At 36.6% G+C, this 21,135-nt stretch overlaps 1 long non-coding RNA gene and 1 pseudogene across 1 annotated transcript; both read right to left on the bottom strand.

Annotated features, from left to right (window-relative positions):
• Positions 1–8,856: 8,856 nt before the first annotated feature.
• Positions 8,857–16,863, bottom strand: LOC142615566 (TMV resistance protein N-like; annotated as a pseudogene).
• LOC142615568 (uncharacterized) lies at positions 8,900–20,026 on the bottom strand. Its single transcript, XR_012840788.1, has 4 exons — positions 19,886–20,026; positions 19,236–19,333; positions 10,545–10,675; positions 8,900–8,990 (listed from the first exon to the last, which is right to left on the bottom strand). It is a non-coding gene; the product is annotated as an uncharacterized LOC142615568 (long non-coding RNA).
• Positions 20,027–21,135: the final 1,109 nt, after the last annotated feature.

A 21,135-nucleotide genomic window follows, 5' to 3' on the forward strand; every position in this document is an offset into this window, starting at 1 on the left:
AGCACTGAGGACGATTGGACGGTTCCGATCGTGGGGTACCTCAAGGACGGCAAGCTGCCAGACAGCAAGGTAGATGCAAGGAAATTGAAGGTTAAGGCTGCCCGATTCATACTGATCAAAGGGATCCTCTACAAAAGAGGATTCTCCCGACCGTATCTAAGATGCCTTGGCCACGACGAAGCAGACTACATGATGAGGGAAGTTCATGAAGGAATTTGTGGCAACCGTTCGGGATCAAGGTCTCTGGTGCCCAAGCTACTCCGAGCAGGGTACTACTGGCCGACAATGCAGAAGGATGCCCATATGTACGTTAGAGCCTGCGATAAGTGTCAACGGTTTGGCAATCTTATTAGACAGCCAACGGAGGAACTCACACCTATGACGGCCCCATGGCCGTTCGCGCAATGGGGGTTAGACATCATGGGTCAATTTCCAATAGCGGCAAGACAACTGAAGTTCTTGGTGGTTGGTATCGACTACTTCACCAAGTGGGTGGAAGCAGAAGCTCTCGCTACTATCACGAAGAAAAACATTTGCAACTTTGTATGGAGAAGTATTATTTGCCGATATGGGATCCCGAGAGTACTCGTTTCAGACAATGGGAAGCAATTCGACAACGATGCATTCCGAGATTTTTGTTCTCAGCTGGGAATCAAGAATCACTACTCGTCACCCGCCCACCCACAGGCCAACGGACAAGTTGAAGTCACGAACCGGTCCTTATTAAAGATTATCAAGACCCGGCTCGAGGGGGCAAAGGGCATATGGCCAGACGAACTACCAAGTGTACTATGGGCGTACAGGACAACGGCAAGAACGCCAACGGGAGAGACACCGTTTCGATTGGCGTTTGGTGCTGAGGCCCTCATACCGGCAGAAGTGGGATTGACGAGCTACCGCGTGGAAAGCTATGACGAGAGCAAGAATATTGAAGCATTACGTCTAGAGCTTGACCTTGTCGATGAAGTCAGGGCAGCAGCAGCCTAGAGACTGGCGCGTTACCAAGACATGATGGCAAAACAATACAACTCCAAGGTCCGACACCGAGATTTCAAGGTTGGAGATCTAGTGTTACGAAAAGTGCTTGGCGCTACGAAGGATGCATCCCTAGGAAAGCTGGGTCCTAACTGGGAAGGCCCGTATAGAATCATCTCATGGCACAGGAAAGGAACGTACTACCTGGAGACATTAGAGGGAAGGAAGTTGGGCCATCCCTGGAACACGGAGCACCTGAAAAAGTACTACCAGTAGTGCAGCAGTCATAAGACGATACCTACTGCCTTATTTTCAGTTTAATTTTAGACAGTCATGGCTTTTACTTTTTAACTAAAGTTTTCTTTTCCATTGACAATTTGGTTTGTTGAACTTATGAGAGGATTTTTTATTTAGAAAATACGAAATGCATGCTGTTGGAAATTCTACAAGTCCGCAAAGTGGACGGATCATCCAAAGGATGAAAAACCTACAAGTCCAGTAGTGCAGCAGTCATAAGACGATACCTACTGCCTTATTTTCAGTTTAATTTTAGACAGTCATGGCTTTTACTTTTTAACTCAAGTTTTCTTTTCCATTGACAATTTGGTTTGTTGAACTTATGAGAGGAATTTTTATTTAGAAAATACGAAATGCATGCTGTTGGAAATTCTACAAGTCCGCAAAGCGGACGGATCATCCAAAGGATGAAAAACCTACAAGTCCACAAAGTGGACGGATCATCCAAAGGGTGAAAAACCTACAAGTCCACAAAGTGGACGGATCATCCAAAGGATGAAAAACATACAAGTCCACAAAGTGGACAGACCATCCCAAAGGATGAAATTTCGGAATCCACAGAGCACACGGACCCTTTTGCCCATACAGTGGACGGGTCATATAGAAGGACAAGAACCTTCTGTCCATACAGTGGACGGATCCACTGAAGAGCTAAATAAATAAGCAAAATTCAATCAAAGTGAACGGATAGTCCAAGACATACTGAAGATATCATGCAAAGCATAAAACGACGGGTCAAAATATGAACGAATTATCCAAGAAGTATCAATAATACAGTGCAGTTCAATAACAAAAAGTTGAACAAAATACAAAAAGTGAAATTGTTCCCTATCACTACAAATTACATTAATCTTTAATTGTGACGGGTTCCTCAGGGCCTTCGGGCAACGGCTGGAAAGAGTCAGTGACGGTCGTTTCTTCTGTAGCTTTAGCGACCTCGTCATCACCTGGAACCTCGCCAAAGAGTTCCTCCGTCCCTTCAGAGTCGACGGGGTGAGCAGGGGTTCGGGCCTCAGCATCTATGGTTATATGAGCTAAGTCCAAATCAGGGAATGACGCCTTCACCTGACGGATGCAATCATCGAACCCGTCGCTAAAGGAGGAACCAAGCTCTGCCAGAAGTGCGTCGGAATCTCGGTACTCTCTGACGGCATCAATTTTCGCTTGAAGAATATTGTCGTCATGGGCTTTCACCGTCTTCCTGAGCAGCTCCACCTCCTTCTCTAAGTTCTCGCGAGCCTGCTCGGAGAGCGTCAGCTTCTTCTCATGACGGACCCTCCATAGCTTCAACTTGTCCAGTTCTTCCGCCGTCGCCTTCGCCTTAGCACGTACCCGTTCAAGGGCTCTTTCTTGGGCCAGGCAACGATCTAACAGGCCCTTGGCCATTAACACACCCTGCAACGGTTCGGATGGAAATAAATTCAGGACGGAAAAGAACGAAACGAAGTTAAAATGACGGAATGGGCCTATGACGGGAGCTAACCTGGGCTAAGCTGTACAGACATGTCTCCCCCATGGTCTCGGTGGCATGGTTCCCCAGGTCTTCATAGTCTTCATCGGTTATGATGGAACCAATAAGACGGAGAGCGTATTGGGGGTCTTCACGAAGCAAGACGGGGGGCTTCTCCTTCACGGGGTCTGGGTTGGTCATCAAACCCTTACCCTTGCCAATTCCAAGCTTAGGAGCTGGTTTTGCCATGCCGGACCCCTGACCAGCAGGTAGACCCGTCACAAGTTTTTGCTTCTTGGAGTGACGGTCCCACCTCTCAGAAGATGGCCTTTTAGGAGCCGTCTGTGACGGATCCACCTTTGAAGCATCGCTCCCTGCTTCTTTTTTGCTGCTTGCTGTTTGATGATAGCCCGTCTCCTGGCGTCATCCATTTCTACAAAAGAAGACGGTCAACAAAGGAATAACATAAAGCCAGATTATCGACGGAAGGATTCCAGAACTTACGTTTGCGTACACCTGCGTCGTATCGTCTGGCGACGAGTGTAGGTTAAGGACCGTCACAATACCAATGTAACGTATCCAATGTGACGAGCTTCGACCAGGTCCGTTCAGACAACTTTGTCTTTTGGAAAATTTTCTCCAGAAAACCGAACTGTTCGGTTGAGATAGGTGGACGGTCCCTCGCTGTAAAAAAAAAAAAAAAAAAAAAAAAAAAAAAAAAAAAGGGTTAAGAGAAAATCCATGAAAATGAATGACGGTTAATAAGTAGACGGACTCGTACCAGACGGGGGCATTATACCCCACGTTTTATCAACCGGCATGTAGTCGTCGTCGCCTGGACGACACATCCAGTTATCTCCTTGAAGGAAGAAGTAACGACCCTTCCAGTTACGGTTGGAGTCTGGGGTCTCGGATACTAGCCTAAGTACCGGACTACTCGGCACAAAGCTGTACATCCCCCTTGACTTTGTAATTTCGGATGGACGGTAACAATGAAAAAATTCTTCCACTGTTAACCGTCTAGCTCCGTCAGACATAACGCCGTACAGTACCTCGACGCTCAGGAAAACCCTCCATGCGTTCGGAGATATCTGGGTGACGGCCAAACCCAGGTACTAGAGGAGACGACGGTGCAATGCACTTGGGGGAAATCGGAGACCCGCTTTTAGCATTTGCTCGTATACACCGACATCTTCAAGACCGTAGTAATAGCATTTTTCTGATTTGAATGGCAGACGGATGGATATGGTGTCGAGTATTTGGTATTTTTGCCTCAGCGTGTTGAAGTGCGCTGGCTTGATGGTCGATACGAAGTCATTCACCGTCCACAAAGGGAGCAGGACGAACTCCCTGAAGTCGTCAGGACCTATGACGGATTGGACCGGTGGGTCGACACCATCCAGGTTGTCGGTCGAGTCATACTCTGACCCATCCCCATCCTGCCCTTCATCTTCCTCATGGGAAGGAGAGCTGGCTGACGGTTCCCTCTCCCCGCTGGAGGTGTCTTGGTCTGCTTGACCTGACGGGAACACCTCTTCGTAACCCGCTCCCTCACGGGCATAAGACTGACTACTTGACGCGTCACTAGACATCTGACACCTACATATGACGGGTAAAGGAAACCTAAGGCTCTAGATTTGTGCCGACGACAGGACCAACAAGAAAAATAAGTAACGAAACATTGGATAAGAATAACTTACCAGTAAATGGCGAGAAAAACACGACGGAGAAATTATCGGTACGTTGTTTCCCGGTTACCCAAAGGAGACGGCTGCTCTCTGAACAAGGTCGACGGTAGTGCTCTGAACAGCAGAAAAATTTCTAAAAAGTGTAAAAGTGAATACTGAGGGTGATATATATAGAGGTAATAGCGCGGTAAACGAAGTGACGCATCGATTCCAGCAAACAACCATTGAAATCTCCCCACGTGTCCCTGAGCATTTATGACAGCATCCAGCCTGTCCGTCAGAAACTCTAACCGTCATTCCATGAAACCGCTTCGTAAAGATGACGGTATCACGGAATGAGGGGGCAACTGATAAGGGTAAAACCAACATGACGGTATGGCTGGTATGATTACAATAAGGCGACGGGTAATATGACTTAAAGAGGACGGATGGGTGGTAGACGGACAGGAAGAATTCATGCGTCGCTCTCCAGGCTACCTTAAACCACGCTATGTGATTAGGGCTGACGTGGCCCTGAGTGTGATTCATGCAAACATAAATACAAAGAATTCTTGCACTACACGTTAGCCTTAATCAAAAGAATTTCATAAGGAAAGGAATTCTTGAGGGTATGAGAATGGAAAGAGTTTTAATTATAAAAGGAAAGAGCTTGATAATCAAGGGATGGAAGTCAACTCTACACCCCTATAAATACATCCAAAACCCCCATGACTAAAGGTACGCACATTTGACTCAACTCTAGCACTTTAGGGTTAAAAGAAATTCTAACTTGACCTTCGGAGGGTTTTTGGCCGGTACCACACCGGTGCTCTCTTTTAGGTTTCTTTGTTTTCTGTTTGCAGGTTTGATTCGAGTTGGAGAGTGCTCGCAACTTATTGGTGATATTTTCGACATCATCAATATATATAATGATTGTGAGAATTTAAACCATGTGTTAAAATCCTCACGATTTGCAAGTTAGCCTGTAAGGTTTTTATTAAGCACATTATCAATTTATTAAATAAATAAGGTACAATTTGTTAAGCACATCATCAAATGAAAATAATCCAAGATTGTAGGGCACCCAATCTATTTACCAGTGGAACACACAGAAAGAACGAGTAGATCCCAAAATTGTGATACGTGTAAATAGCTATTCCATGTTTGTTTATTTATTAATTAGCCAAGCTTAAATTTTTTTTAAACCGTATTTAATAAATGAGCTCAATATAAATAATGAGCTTGAAAGGCTTGAAAATAGTCTTGAATTATAAGCCCAAGCTATCTTTCTGCTATGCCCCCATTACTTCCATAATGGTACACATGGCCCATTTGTATCCATTTATCCCATTTGCCATGTCTTAAAAAATATTTTAATTTCTATAGTGATTCACATTTTTCCATCCATGTGAATCTATGGGATAAGAGAAGAAGTCAGGTTTTCATGTGAGTACAATTTTTGAATTCATAATATTCATGAATATATTAAAACCTGTAAATTTAACAAATACTTACAGAAAAAAAAAAAAAAAAACCTGGTATATACCAGACAAAATACGCCCTACCTTAGATCATAAAAAGACGTGCAACTATTTTCCTTTTACATGTTTATTGTCTTGGTCCTCTTGGACTCGGTTTACCTCTAGTTTACTGAAATTGACACAATTACAAATACATGTTTAATTTTTATTACATGTTCAAATTGATTTAGTTCCAATGCACTGGTGGAGCCAAACCTTACCCAATTTTCCAAAATAAATCGTCTAAGGCCAAAAGGTATTGTCCAAAGGCAACATTCATTACCAAAACAGACAGTTGGATATCGACATTCAATACCAAGATCTACAGTTACAACAAGCAACAAGCAAATGGCTTTTTACACTAAACTCATAAATGCACACCATTTATGGAAATAAACAAGCTAACGACTACAAAGGCTCTCCTATAAAAGGAGAGATCACTCCACTTGAAAATGTATGCTTTTACATAGCTCACAATATACTTGACTCTCTTTCTCAGCCTCTCAAATACTGACAAAGGCATCAGAGGGTCTTTGGCCAACACCCCATTGATATTCAAGTCATAGCCTCTTCGCTGTTCTCTTGTGCAGGATTCATCCATTTGGTGCCTAGCTAGATGAAGAAAGCATATTGTTGATTTTAACTCAAGCAAAAACAATATTCTACATGTGATGCTCTCCATGTCAATCATGTTTTGTTTATAAAACCAATACGTATTGCCATTCTTCTTATACATCACTCAACCAACCCTCATCTTTGCACTAAGTAAAAAACAAAATCCCCTAGCTAAAAAATTTTGTAGCGTAACTGATACCTCATAAATCTTGTCGTTTCCAAACAAAAACCTCAGTCCAAATCCTCTTTCTCCGATTGTATGTATGAAATTTAAAAAAAAAAAAAAAAAAAGCAAACCCCACTAAAATCCCACGCACAAAAAAAAGTGCATCAAAAGCAAATTAACAACTAAATATACCTCAAATTTTACTGCATCTAACATCTATATGAAAAATCTTAAGCAAGCAAAGCAACCGACCATTTAAGATTAGTAATATAAAGACACATGCATATAAACAAATTTAAAGAAGCCATTATCAATATTCATAGCAAGAAAATGAAGTTTATGTGGAATTGGATTATCATACCATCTCCAACACAAAAGAAAATGAAACAGAGAAAGAACAAAAGAAGCAAATAAGCAAGAGATTTATGCTTCTTGCCAACTTAGATTTATATACTTTTCTTTCTCTTTTATATAACCACTTTTCCTTTTTAAGGAGAAAATGTCTTTTAAGTAAATCTTTGTATTCTTATGTTTATTTTATATTTTCTATTGTCTTGGTAATTTTTTGTTATAATATTTTAGGGATTTTTTCATATAAAAAAAATTATTTGTTGGATTTTCATAAATCATATGAGAATAGATTTCGGCCTAATAGGCAATAGCTCCCAAGTCCCACCCCTGGTTTCTACTTGCTTCATATATGGGGAAGAGAATGCAACATATCAATTGAGCGTTTTGATTCTATTCCAAATGGTATTAGGATAAAAGGTTTGGTCTTCCATTACTTTTTAGCAACAAGCACATCTTTCTAAAGTATGTGGTAGACTATAATGGCAAGCTATTTAATCTAACCCCTAAAACTGAAATCATGGTTCTGTCAAAATTGTCTAATCTCTGCCAATGAAAAGTAACGACACGAATCAGACCGGTCTTTGTCGTAGGCCTGTAGTAACGTCCGCAACAGTCTGAAGGAGTCCCATGTAATAATACAAACTCCTGTATCTAGCTCTGCTTCACACTAACATTTCACCAGCTTCCAGTTGCTTGCTCGTCCAAACCAATGAAGCTTCTCAACCCCAATAGTCTTCATGTGATTCTACTCTTTACTATAAGGCGTTTTGCATATTAGATGCTTATGGAGGCCCAATGGCATATGATGCTTATGCATTTCTCCATCCTGATACTCTTCACTGCCCATAAAGTCATTAAAAAAGTGGATATCACTTCATATGGAGTTAAAGCACGTGTGTCTTTAACTAAAATTATATCCAAAAAATAAAAGAGAACAAATCTGTGCTAATTATGATATATTTAGCCTTGAAAAGAGTGTGGATGAAATAAGTCAACAATTATATATGTACATGATGATGTTGATAAGAAAATGACCAAAAATCTATTTTAAGTAGAAAGTTACCTCCATAATTCATATCATGAGTATTGGAACAAATTCAAATATGTAATTAAGAGAAAGCTTTCAAGTACCTTTATAGAAAGGCCACCAAAGTTATTGACCAAATACTCATCACAGTGTAATCAAAATCTTACCAGTCGCCTAGAATTTGTAACAAAAGCAATTAGCAATGTTGTTGCTAGTACCAGAAAGAGAAGTTACTCCAATCAAAAAAAAAAAGAAAAAAGAAAGAGAAGTTACAGTTTTGGTCATATACTCTGAATATAAGTTGCAACTTGATACTTCATGACGAACCCCAATATATTATACTACTAAAGTTGACATGATCATTACAATTAATCAAATGTGTTGCCCAAACACAGCAAACAACATAAAATGTAATCTTAGAATTCTGTGGAATCTATTTTAATCTTAAAAAATATTTAAGACTTTGGTAATAGATTTGGGCCACAATATATTGACACAAAGGAATAAAAACAGCACTAGAATAAAAATGTGCAAGATTAGTAGTCCACTGTGTGCTATCAAAGGTAAAGTTCATAAATCAGTTAGGAGCAATGGTTGTCAGAAGACGTGGCCTCCTCTCTGAACCCAAAACATCTGTCAACTGGTTCCTAATTCCTAAACATCTGAATGTCCTTCATCATCTCAATCTGCCACCTCTCTTTCACTTCTATTCGAGCCTCTCTAGTGCATGTCAAACAATCCGGCCGTGGGGGCATCTCTATTTTTACAATCAAAATTGAATTACTCCCCTCCAATTCGTTCTTCTACCCTTGCAGCTCTTTTCCAGCAGGATTGGTTGCCAGTTGGAAGACTCTATAAAGGTCTGGACTTTGCTTATTTTGCTACTGCTGAGGCTTTCCTTTAGTTCTTAACTGTTAGCTACCTTGCACATAGAAACAAAACTTTTACTATGCATGACCACATTAGTGGCAGGGAAAGGATCTCCCTTGCCTTGTTCCTACAAGTTCAAATAGACCATAATTTAAAGACAAACGACACCTAGAAGTACTTTTAAGTTCTTTAAATTTCCCTTGATATCCTTCTGCCAGCTATTGATCCATGCCTGAATTGAGTAGGCTGAATGAAATCAGCTCTAATGGACAGATCAAACCCAAAAAAAAAAGAAGCCTTTTAACAGTTCCAGACAAATAAAACACCTTTGCACACTGAAACATAAAGCAAACCATACTATATGGAAAGGACAACAAAGAAATATATAAGAACTAGAATTCTAGTTTATTCATTTTGAACTACCCGTCAATGTGTCATGCCTTTACTAATGAGCTTGTACTTATGGACTTCTAAATAAGGACAACCCGGAAGCCTAGTTCCAAATGTGAGAAAGAACATGGGATAGAACAATAAATCTATATACCATTGGCAGTGAAAGCTTCCAGTTTCAATGTTTAATTGCTTTCAATGGCACATGATTTGCTTTTAAAACACCGACGAAGTGCTTTGTCTTGCCATTCTTTTTTCATACATTGAAATGAAGGAACCAAAACAGCACAAGAAGAAAAGAGTATAAGATTCATAGTTCACTGTCTGTTATCCAAGCTAATGTTTGTAAAGAACTTAGGGGCAAGGGTTGCTAGGGATCAAGACTCTGCATGAACATCCATACACCTGTCAAACCCAAACATTTGTAAACTGTTTAATGTCCTTCACCACAGCCTCTCTATTGGCCAACTCTGCCACCTGCTAGCAAATTCTAAGATTTCTAATAGAGGGAAATCTCAAAGCTTGAAGATGCTATGAAGACAGACTTGGAAAAACTAGAAGATGCTATGTAATAGCCAATGTGGAACATCTGGAAAGCTGGAATATTTATTTTTGTCGTTTAGTTGATATGTGCCATTCTCATGATCCCTATTTCTGATTATTTTTCCTTTTTTAAAAAAATTTTGATTTATTAAATACAAAGACCTTCACATTTTATTAAGGGGAGGTTGTCATTTTGAATAGTTTGAAGTTAGAGAATGAATGGCATGTCATTTTATTAAGGGGAGGCTTTCCTGGAGCTTCTAGATCAATAATAGATTCTTTTGCTTAAAATTTTTGTGTTTAAATATTTATTTTTATGTTATTTATGATCCTCTTTTGATATTATAGCAATGGGATCACTTCTAGGTGTGATGCCTATCAATTTATATGTGAATAGCATTCATTTTACAAGCAGTGAAAAGGTACAATGTCACTTTGCTTGGTGTTAGGACTTGGGAGATTCAAAGGGGAATGCAATATCTACAAAGAGCTTCTGCTCATGTATAATATGTATTTGACTTGAATGCATGCACATACAATTAATCGAAATTATTCTTGAAAATCTGTGGAAATTTCTATTTGTGGCAGTGTCATGTTTATTTTGTGAATGTCCACAAAAAGATTTAAAAAGGAAGAAAAAGCTCATCTGAAACAACCAACCATGGACATGCACCTTCTCTATTTTTTCAGAAGAAGCTTGGATCCCCTGTATTTATTTCTCCTACCCTTGCAGCTTGAGTCCAACAGGATTGGTTGCCGATTGGGACACTCTTTCTACACTTGCTTATCCTGCTGCTATCAAGGCTTTTATTTTATTTTTGAACTGTTAGTTACCTTGCACATTGAAACCAAACTTTTATAATACAAGACCACATTAGTGGCAGAGAAACTTCACAGTTGTCTTGTTCCTATAAGTCCAAATAGACCATAAAATGGAGAAAAAAGACTATAATAAGTACTTTAAGATCCCCAAAACTCATTCCCAAAACCAGGTTTTTCTAGATGAAAAGGAAAAAAAAAATGGTCTTTCAGTATCTTTGACTCAAAGGACTAAGTACTCAGATGCTTTCTCAATTCTGCCCTCACAAGAAGAAAATTCAATAAAATTCTCCAAAGAATGACAATCATTTTAGAAGGTAATTGTAACCTATAGTTTTGACAATCATTTTCAGGGTATTCACTTATGGTTGTGCCAGTAAGATTAATAAAGGATCTGCCGGCTTGATTTTGATAATTCCTAGTATACAACAACCAGTATCCTTTTTCAACCAAATAAGCCCTAGATTTGGAATGATGCCTAATGAGCTTGTCATTAATAAAAACAGGAATTTGTAAAATCCTCTGAGAATCATTTTGGCCATAGAGCTTTCAACCTAATTCAGAATTCCACCTAAAAGACTAGCACATATGCCACAACATGTAGGGAACCTAAACAATTTCATTTGACATCCCTTTGCCTTTGGGGACATCCAATAAAAAGGAACTCTATATATATATATACTTGGATGTCTATGAAGGTAGTTGTAATGGTGTATTATCAATTGACTATGAAATGTATACCATCAGGCTAAAATGACAAAACAACAATGAAAATGTGACAACTTATATTCTAGACATAATGCATGAACAAAGATAACAAGTAGAGCAGGGTTTACCTTCTCCAATTTTCAAACTTGTCTTCCTGCATGAGTCTAATTACTAAAAAGACAAATATGTGAAATGAGAATGGATGGTTTGGCTTGGTTTTGATTTGAAATAAGTGTGGAAGGAGATTAAACTATTTATATTAATGAGCAGTGTTATGTATGAAAGGAGTTTAAACTATTTATATTACAGATCAACTGGGCAATGCAAGTGATAGGCAAATACCAGCCTTTCCATTCAAGATTGACATTACATGTATTTTATTAAATTCCTAAATGTCGGCAAAAAAGAAATCAGGTTGAAACAAAATAAAGAAAAGAATAAAAAATCTAATTTACTAAAAGATGTCACTTTTAAATGAGATTAAAATATTATTGAGGTCTCACCCATGCCTCTGCAGAACCGTCACTATGATGATGAGGTGTAAGTCTGGGCCCAAGTCAACCAATGAGGGCATTTTGTCAAGCAAAGGAGAGGGAACTCTGCAAGACCTCACTCTTAAATTTCTCTGCTTCTCTCTCCTCTCCACACATTTTGCTTCCAATTCCATGCTCTGATTCAGTGTGTGTGTGTGTGTGTGTGTTTCACTTTGTGAAGTTTCTATGATTAATGAAAAATTGAATCGGAAGAAAACAAAATGAAATAGAACAATAAACCAGTACATTTGGCAACAAAAGCGTTCCAGTTTTCAAGCAGATTATTTCTTTTGCTTCTAAAACAACAACAAGAAGCTTTTTGTTGCAATTCTTTGCTCATCCTAGTCCAATTGCTAGGAGTCTCATTGACAGCTCTAATCAAACATATGGTGGAAAATCCATTAATATTTGTACACAAGAAAAAGATATTGTAGCAACCTATAGAACTTGAATTAAGAAGAAAGACAATGACTTACAGAGAAAAAAGTTGATTAACCTTCAAGGTCACTTTCACTAGATTCTTGCCAATCACCTAGCTCCTCGGCACATTCCTAATAATCACTTGACTCCTCACAGTTAGAGTTACCCTGGGCCATAAATTCTATGAGCCTTTCAATCCTTTTTGGGTGAGGTTCGTAATTAGAGCTTCCAACCCCATCACAATCATCACGGGTTCGGTTGGCTTTGTAACATTCTGCTGCCACTGCCATCGAATTGTCAAAATTATGATGGGGAACATCTAAGCCCTCATAAAGAGTGATGTTTTTATTGCTTCTCTCAACCATAGTTCGGTTAAGATCTTTGATGTCTTTCATGCATACCATTCGCTACCCACTTTTCTTTACCATGATTGGGGTTAATTCCTTCCTAAAGCCCTGACTCTGGGTTTCAATTTTAATTCTAATCTAACTGAATCCATTTGCATTACATTCCCACAATGCTTTTATGTCTTTCTTCCCGTAGAATTGAGGCAGCAAATAAATTAGCCAAATGTGATCTGATAAAGGAACAATTTCGCCAGTGTTTGGTGCTACACACATTTCTTTTCCATTGGCTATCAAACGACAGCTTAGTGAACAGTCTTTGAGGATTTGGTTATGTGAATGAGAACAAAATACAACGCAAACAACAATCCCCATCCACTCATTACACAAAAGAGAATAAGGTTCTTGTATACTAACTTTAGCCCCAATACTTTGATGCCTAAACCACCTTGGAATTTCATCCAGGAAAAACAATGCCATAATTGTAGTAAAAAAAGTATCCCCGAAACCCATGTATGTTATATAGAACAGAGCGAGAGAGAGGGAGCCGAAGAGACTTTATTATCATTGCGAAAAACATGTCAATGAAGCCTTGATTCTCAGCCACTTTACTGCAATTTGAATGGAAAAGGCCTCTCCCAGATAAAGAATTTGTTTGAAATAGATCTGGTAGCGTTTATAGCAAGGCACAACCATATCCCGAAATATAAAAAATATTTAATGGAAGCTTTGGCCAAGATCGAAGACTTGTGCAATTGTCCACCTCCAAACTTTTCGGAATAGATAGTTGAGCAATGCTTTCCGGAAGGCAACTAAAATTATTTCCACTTAGAAATAAATATTTTAATGAGAATAAGTAGCAAATATCATTGGGCATTGCATTGAGATTGCAATAACTTAGATCCAGTCTGGTCAAAGAACACAAACCCGATAAAGAAGTCGATAACAAGCCCATGCGATTGAGACTTCTTTGCTTAAATTGACCAAAAGAAAGTTTATTAAGAGTTTGAAAAAGAGCATTATAATAAGGCATAAGTCCGGTAGTAGTTCCACTCACATCAACCTCCTCTACACTTTTCTCAATCACCAAGTTTTCTAGTAGTTTTGAGCATCTGGAAAGATTGAGATTTTTAAGCCACTTCATATTAAAAACGGTACTAGGAAGAGAAATGAGATTTCTGCAATCTTTTACATTCAATGAAGCAAGGGAAGTTAAGTTCCCAATTGATGTAGGTAATTTTGTAATAGCAGTGCCATCCAAGTAAAGTCTTGATACACTTTCCATATTTTCACCAAACTCAAGATTTCTTTTTAAATTTGAGCAACCAGAAAGAATAAGGATCTCAAGAGACTCCATTTCAAACTTGATTGGAAGACTTCGGAGGTTTTTGCAACCTTTTAGATTAAGAAAAGAGAGTTTTTTACAAACTCCAATTGATGGGTGCAAAGAACGTAAATTTATACAATCCTCAAGAACCAATTTCTCAAGATTTGGGATTTTGTTGAAGTCAAGGGTTTCAATCAATTTTAGTGATTTCTTCAATTGAATGAATTTCAAACTATCAAAAGACTGTAAAAAATCAAAAAGGGAAAAAGTAAAAAAATTAGCTTCCATAAAAACTTACCATTTAATGAAACATAAAAATAAAGTTGTATAAGGTACCTAAATTACCTTTTGTTGGAAACTTGATGGAAAATATTTTGCAGGGTATCCACTCCAATCAAGAAATCTCAAGGCATTAGGAAGATATTTGGACTCATGCAAAAGGTGAACATTATCAAGAATGAGCAATTTGAGGTCATGAGCTTTTGAAAAGCATTCAGGTTTCCAATATGCCTCTCTTTGTTTATGCAACTTTATTACTATGCCTTGAATTGCCTTTGTTCCCTAATAATCATGAAGAGCACATATTAGTTAATTACAAAATGTAAGATTACTCAAGCCAGTCTAAGTTTACTCTTTTAAATAGAATAAAACTTAGATACAATACCTTGGTGCAATTCATTAGATTACCCCAATAAAATTCAAACCCATAGTTGAAATGAATTTAATTATCCTTGAAAATGGTAACATTGTATTTTATTGTCAGTGCTATCAAGTGAATTTGACTTGGGAAACTAATATATTGAACTTAAAGTATTGTATCTAAGTTTTCGCTTTGAATAATATAATAGGGTACATGCTCAAGTTTTCCACATAATTGCTTACCGTATTTTTTGTTAGTGCATCGTTAATGTCCTTAAACAACCATAGCTTTCCACGCTTTCCCAACTCTTTAGGACACTCCTTATAAACTATGTTCTTGCCCATTTCTTGAAGCAAATCATGCATCCACAAGGTATGACCACATTGTTTAACAAGAGATTTATCAAAAAGAACCCCCAATCCAACATCTGGAAAAAGATCAAGATAATCTAGTATTTCTACTACATCATTTTTCTCCTTATGATTAAAGAAACAAGCAATATTTAGGAATATTTCCTTCTTTGTCTCATGTAGTCCATCAAAACTTATTCTAAGTACTTGGAGAATATCATTTTCAGGAAACTGTTTTAGCCTATTTAATGTACTTTTCCATTGATCGATATTTCTACCAAACAAAAACGAACCCAAAATCTCAATAGCTAAAGGAAGCCCATTAGCATAATATGCAAAATATTTGGACAACTTTAGATAATCTTTGGGAGGATGATCTTTTTTAAAAACTTTCAAACTCAGAAGACAAAGAGATTCATCATGAGTCAATCCATTAGACTCATATATTTCATCTACTCCTAGGGTCTGTAGCAAATGCTTATCTCTTGTTGTTATTATAACTCTACTACCTAAACCAAACCAAAAATGACTCCCTGCTAACTTGTTTAATTGATCTAATTGATCTACATCATCAAGAACGAGAAGAATTCTTTTATGACATAACTTATTCTTGATCACAAAAACTCCATCATTAACATCTTGTACACTCATATTTTCATTCAAAATTTGAAGAATGAGTTGTTGTTGTAATCGAACTAAACCATCTTTTTCACAAACTCCCCTACCATTAGCAAGAAAACAACAACTTTCAAACTTTTTTGAAACCATACGAAAAACAACTCTAGCAAGGGTTGTTTTACCTATTCCTCCCATCCCCCAAATCCCTACCATGCGAACATCGTTTGACCCTAAATCCAAACATGACTCCAATTTCTCCCCTCAGGAAATTATTCCTACTAGCTTTTTAGTATTATCGGAGAATTCATAGCTTAATATATGCCATAATTCTCCAACAATGTTCTGGATAATTTGTGACTCAAGCCTGCGATGAAGAGAAAAAAAAATATGTGGTTAGTGTAAACTGCAATAAATATGTCTAAAAAAAGATTGAAAATTCAATTTTCTATTATTTTGATTGAAAATTAATTGGCTCAAGACAAAATTTGAAAGAACTACACACATATATTTAGGTCTAGATAAGGTTCAAAACAATGCTATATATGAGGTGGGTGTTATGTGAATATTTGAAAGAATGAAATGTCAAATAGGATTACCTATCTTGTACATGCCATCCTTTAAGATTGGCTACTTCTCTCAAAGCAATTCTCCATGCTTGCACCTTCTCTATGTAGTCCTTGAAATGTTCTTCATGTTTAGTAAAGGCTTGGGCAAAAGTACCCATTTGTTTTCGTACAGTAGATGGATCCACATCATAAAAAATTGGTACAACCGTCATTTTCATCTCTTTCATGCACCCAATGATCTTTACAAGTTCATCCAAACACTATGTAGAAGATGCATAGTTTATTGAAAGAATGACAATTGCAAACCTTGATTTTTCTATTGCTTTCAAAAGCTCTGGTGAAATAGATTTTCCTATCTTAAGTTTTTCCTCATCTCCAAAGGTCAAAATGCCCTTTTGTTTTAAGGCAACATATAGATGGTCGGTAAATTTATTGCGTATGTCCTCACCTCTAAAGCTAAGAAAGACATCGTATTTCCATTGTGGTGCTGAAGAAGAAAATGATGACGAAGATGAGGCAGTTTAAGTGCTAATGGCAGCCATTAGAAATATATTGGCAAATCTTGAACTACAATAAAGATTAAGAAAAAAGTACATTTAATTAAATTTAAAAGAGAAATTAAAAGTAAAAAAAATTGGAAGAGAACGATTTGATGTGGAGGAATACATCCTCTATATTCAGTCAATTCAACAACTCTTTTTTCCTTTTTAAACAAAGTAGGCATGCTTGTGCCCTTTACATCCAAGGATCGATGTTGGAAACTTCAAATTATATAATTGCATTTATCACTACAAAATAAATTTTGTGCTTTTAATAAAATTTTTCTAAGTATCAAACCTCTTGATCTTTATATTCAAGATGAACCCTTCCCCATGTCAATGCATGAACTCATCGCAATCCTCACAGCATTGACCAATCACAGCTAAAATCATGCATCCTTTTAGTTTTCCCAAGAAGAATACTCCATCTTTTCCAAATTCTTGGCCCTCTAGTAGTCCCATAAGGTAGTCCTCTTTTTTAAAATCAATAAATAAATTTCTCAACTTTCCCTTTATTTTACCTTTTTAATTAAAGACAATGCATTATTCTCTCTAAAAACAAAAACACATAGCATTAAATGATTCCCTAACATGCCAACAATTAGCTGTAACATAATAATAAAAATATTAAGAGAAAAATGTTTGTAATTTAATATTTGGTATAAGAGTAGAATAAGTATGGACTCATTTTTATTGTGTTTTTTGTTACATTAAAGTGGTCAAATAAGTAATAATAGTCACTAGAGTTTAACTGTGAATGGATGACATTATTTCTTACTTGAAACATACCTACTCGCCTTTATAACAAATAAATGTATAAGCATCAAGTAATTTCATTCAGTGTTCTTTTGTCAGAGTTGATCTCACTAAGATCTTAAGTGAAAATTTATTCATTGGCTTGTTACATAGGATGATTTGGTGTCTCGCAATGGAGGTTGAAGTATTATAAAGATTATAAAATTAAAGTATTATTAATAAATAAAATGTCAAACCAAATAATTTGTTTAAAACAGTTAGTATAAAAGGAGAAATTCAAATATAAAACTAAAGGGAAAAAATGCAAACACCCATAAACAACTTTTATGTTCTTCCATCTTTCCTCTGCTTTATCATCATCCAAGTGGAAATTGAACCCAAACTAAATATATTTATAATAAAAATAAATAAACAGAGAATTCACAAGCATTGCATAAAAGAAGGGAGAGGACTTGAGGATGTGGATCACGTTGTCAAGGAAAAGAGAGGCTCAAATGATTTGTCAGAAAAAAAAAAAGTGTGTGCTTAGTTTGAAGAAAACAATTTAGCAAGGAAAGCTCTCTTGAGGAGGAAAATTATACTTGAATTGAGGAAAAGAGGTAGCAGTAGAAAAGTAGGTCTGAAATTACAGCAGAAGAGTAATGTAAAACTCAACAACCTCCTGAAACAACACCAGATTCAATGTCCATTCACATCCTCTGCCTTGGCCATTTTTTTTTCTGAAACCAACTACAGTTTTTATTCATTATGTTATGTATAAATGTGTGAGTAAAGCCTCATATTGAATAATAAAAACAAGAGCGAATAATTAATATAACATAGTTAGGTCCAAACTCATAAGTTTATGCTTTTGGGTTAAATGGTATCCCAACACATTTGAATTGGAAGGTGTTATATTATGTAATTGCGTCTTAATTTTTAAGATTAGGCATTGGGTATTGGAAGCAAAGAGACATAGTCACATGCAAGCATGCACATATATAATAAGGGATTTCTCTCTAAACAGCCTGATTGTTCTTTCACAAATTGAACATGCCTTTTGCACTATTTATGATATCATCAGATTGAAAATGTAATTTTAAAATTCAGTGGATTTCTATTGTGTTATAAAAAAATTATGACTTTGCTAATGGATTTGCACCATGAGCTATGCCTATAAAGGGCTTTCTAAGTTCACTATTGATCTTGCTTAGTACTCGCCCAAGATCATTTTTCCCATGGTGTGCATAAACAGAAGGAAAGTATGCTAAATTAAAACTATAGTAATACATGGGTTAGGCCTGGCAAAATTGGATTCTTGGCCCATCAATCAAACTATCAAATAGTTGGGTCTAGGTCCATGGTGTGAAGAAATAAATAAACCCATGAACTAAATAGTTTGTGGAAGTAGGCAGAAAGTCGGAAAACAAATCGACCAGGTCTAGACATTATATGCATTGGGTTAAATTTAATGCATATAAGCAAAAAATTATTTTTACTAATGGAAGTATTCTAGAGACTTCTGAATGCAAAGCACTGCAGTCCAAAAGGTTTGGTTGTGCATCAGAGAGTTGCATCAACAAGAAGGAAGTTTTAAGCTAGGCACTCATGGGTTCAGCCAGACAAACTCAATTCCTAAAATATATTCTTTGTATTATTTAAAAAATATAAATGCTCTGAGAGAATAACAATGATTTTAATGAATAAACATTTTTTTTGTACAGTGACCAAAAGGAACAGAAACAACACTAGAGTGAAAACTTACAGAATTGAGGACTTGCAGCAGTGGTGATAATGCTCAAAAGCTGCTTGAAACAACTTTTTTTTTTCCCTTCAATCTCAGACTGGTTATTCTTCAAACAGCTGGCCAAAAAACAAATGAAAATTATTTTTAACTCAAAAGTAAGACTGGAAGTTATCAAATTTATTTTATAAAAAAAATAAAAGGACATTCATAGAAAGCCCTCTTTTTGACATCAATTACACAATGTATTTTTACCAATTCAAACTAACAACTATGCCTCTTTATCAATTATAATTTTTATATAGAAATAGAATTGAAAGTTTGGAATTAAATTGAGTCTGAAAAAAAAAAAAAAAAAAAAAAACTCTCTCAAAAAATTATGATTTCCTCACAAAAATAAAGAAAGAATCTACTGCTACCCAAACACCATTTTATTTTTTATTCTTTAATAGTTAAGGGAGACATTTTGTATTTTGACAATCTCACAACTTCCACAAGAGGAAAAATTCAGTTAGAAAAAAGGAAAACACAAAAAACCCAGAAATAAATTTTACTTTTCTCCCTCTTTTCCACTGTTTGCCCATCACTCAAACAGAAATTGAACACAAACCAAATATAAATTTAATAATATAATATAAAAAGAGACTACTGAATAAGAGAAGAGAGAGGACCTTGAGGATGCAGATGGATCACGTTGTCAAGGTCAATGAGATGAAGAGACAGAGAAACAGTCCAATGAAGAGGAAAACTATGGTGGGATTGAGAATTGTCAACGTTGATATAATTGTCATTGGGAAGCTACAAACATATCCTCCCTTTTTTTTCTTTTTTCTTTTTTCTGAATATACAAACATGATTTTAGCCGATCTGGTGTGGTTTTTCTAAAGGACTAATAAGCTTTCAATTACTCAAAAGTCAAACATATACTATGCTTGGTATCCACATCTTCACACCCCATGATGGGCTACACTACTGGTATTTAACAATAATATCTCACAAACATTCAGAATCAATTCAGGTGAAAATGAACAACTAATAAAATATGCCCAAATTATCCAACTCCCCTACTTTTCCTTTTTTTTTTTTTTTAAATCATGAAATTTATTTTAAATTTTTTCATCAATAATATAATTTTTATTTTTAGGAAAAGATATTAGTTTTGTTTAAGTAGATTTTCATGTCCAAAAACTCTCAGCTCTCTACCCTTTGATGGGCCAAGTGAAAGTTTATAGTGGTGGAGCCTATTTTGGTTTAGAGTCGTTGTTAATGGAAGAATCTGTCCTAGATCATAGCACAGGACTAGGTGGTAACTATAAGGAGGTAAAAGGGAAAATTGGTGCATTAGCGTTTGTCTCAATGGTACTTGATATTTCAGAAATAAAGTACCGTGTAAATTAATAAAGGTTACAATCATATTACTTTGTTTTTATCCCTCTCCCTCTCTCTCTCTCTCTCTCTCTCTCTCTCTCTCTCACGCTTCAAAGCTCAGGTACGACAGATTTCTGTAAAATTCTATGTCTTTCGATGACTCTTGAGTGTTGGGAGTACTTGGAATGTGGTGAGGAGAGCTCAGTCAATTGGAAGGAAGGTTGCTAGAATTTGGAAACATAGGTTCAAATACTCTGTAAGTCATTGGATTTCTTGATTGTTGTTCATGGACTTTAAAAAAATGGGTTCAAATACTCTGAATTCTTATTTGTGTTACTTATCTGTGCTAGTTGCTCACTTCTTGAATGATTATTGGACTTTTCTGCAATGAGATTGAATGGAAATGGGTGCTACCAAATGAATTGCATTGCTTAGCTATAATATTAATGCTTTACATTAAACTCTTTGTGATTCAACTTTTTTTTCTTTTTATATTAAAATTCTTGGAAAGAAAATCTTTAGAAGAGTTTAGTACTACAGGGAGAACAAGGTT

Source organism: Castanea sativa, chromosome 11, assembly GCF_040712315.1.
Source record: "Castanea sativa cultivar Marrone di Chiusa Pesio chromosome 11, ASM4071231v1".
Taxonomy (NCBI): domain Eukaryota; kingdom Viridiplantae; phylum Streptophyta; class Magnoliopsida; order Fagales; family Fagaceae; genus Castanea; species Castanea sativa.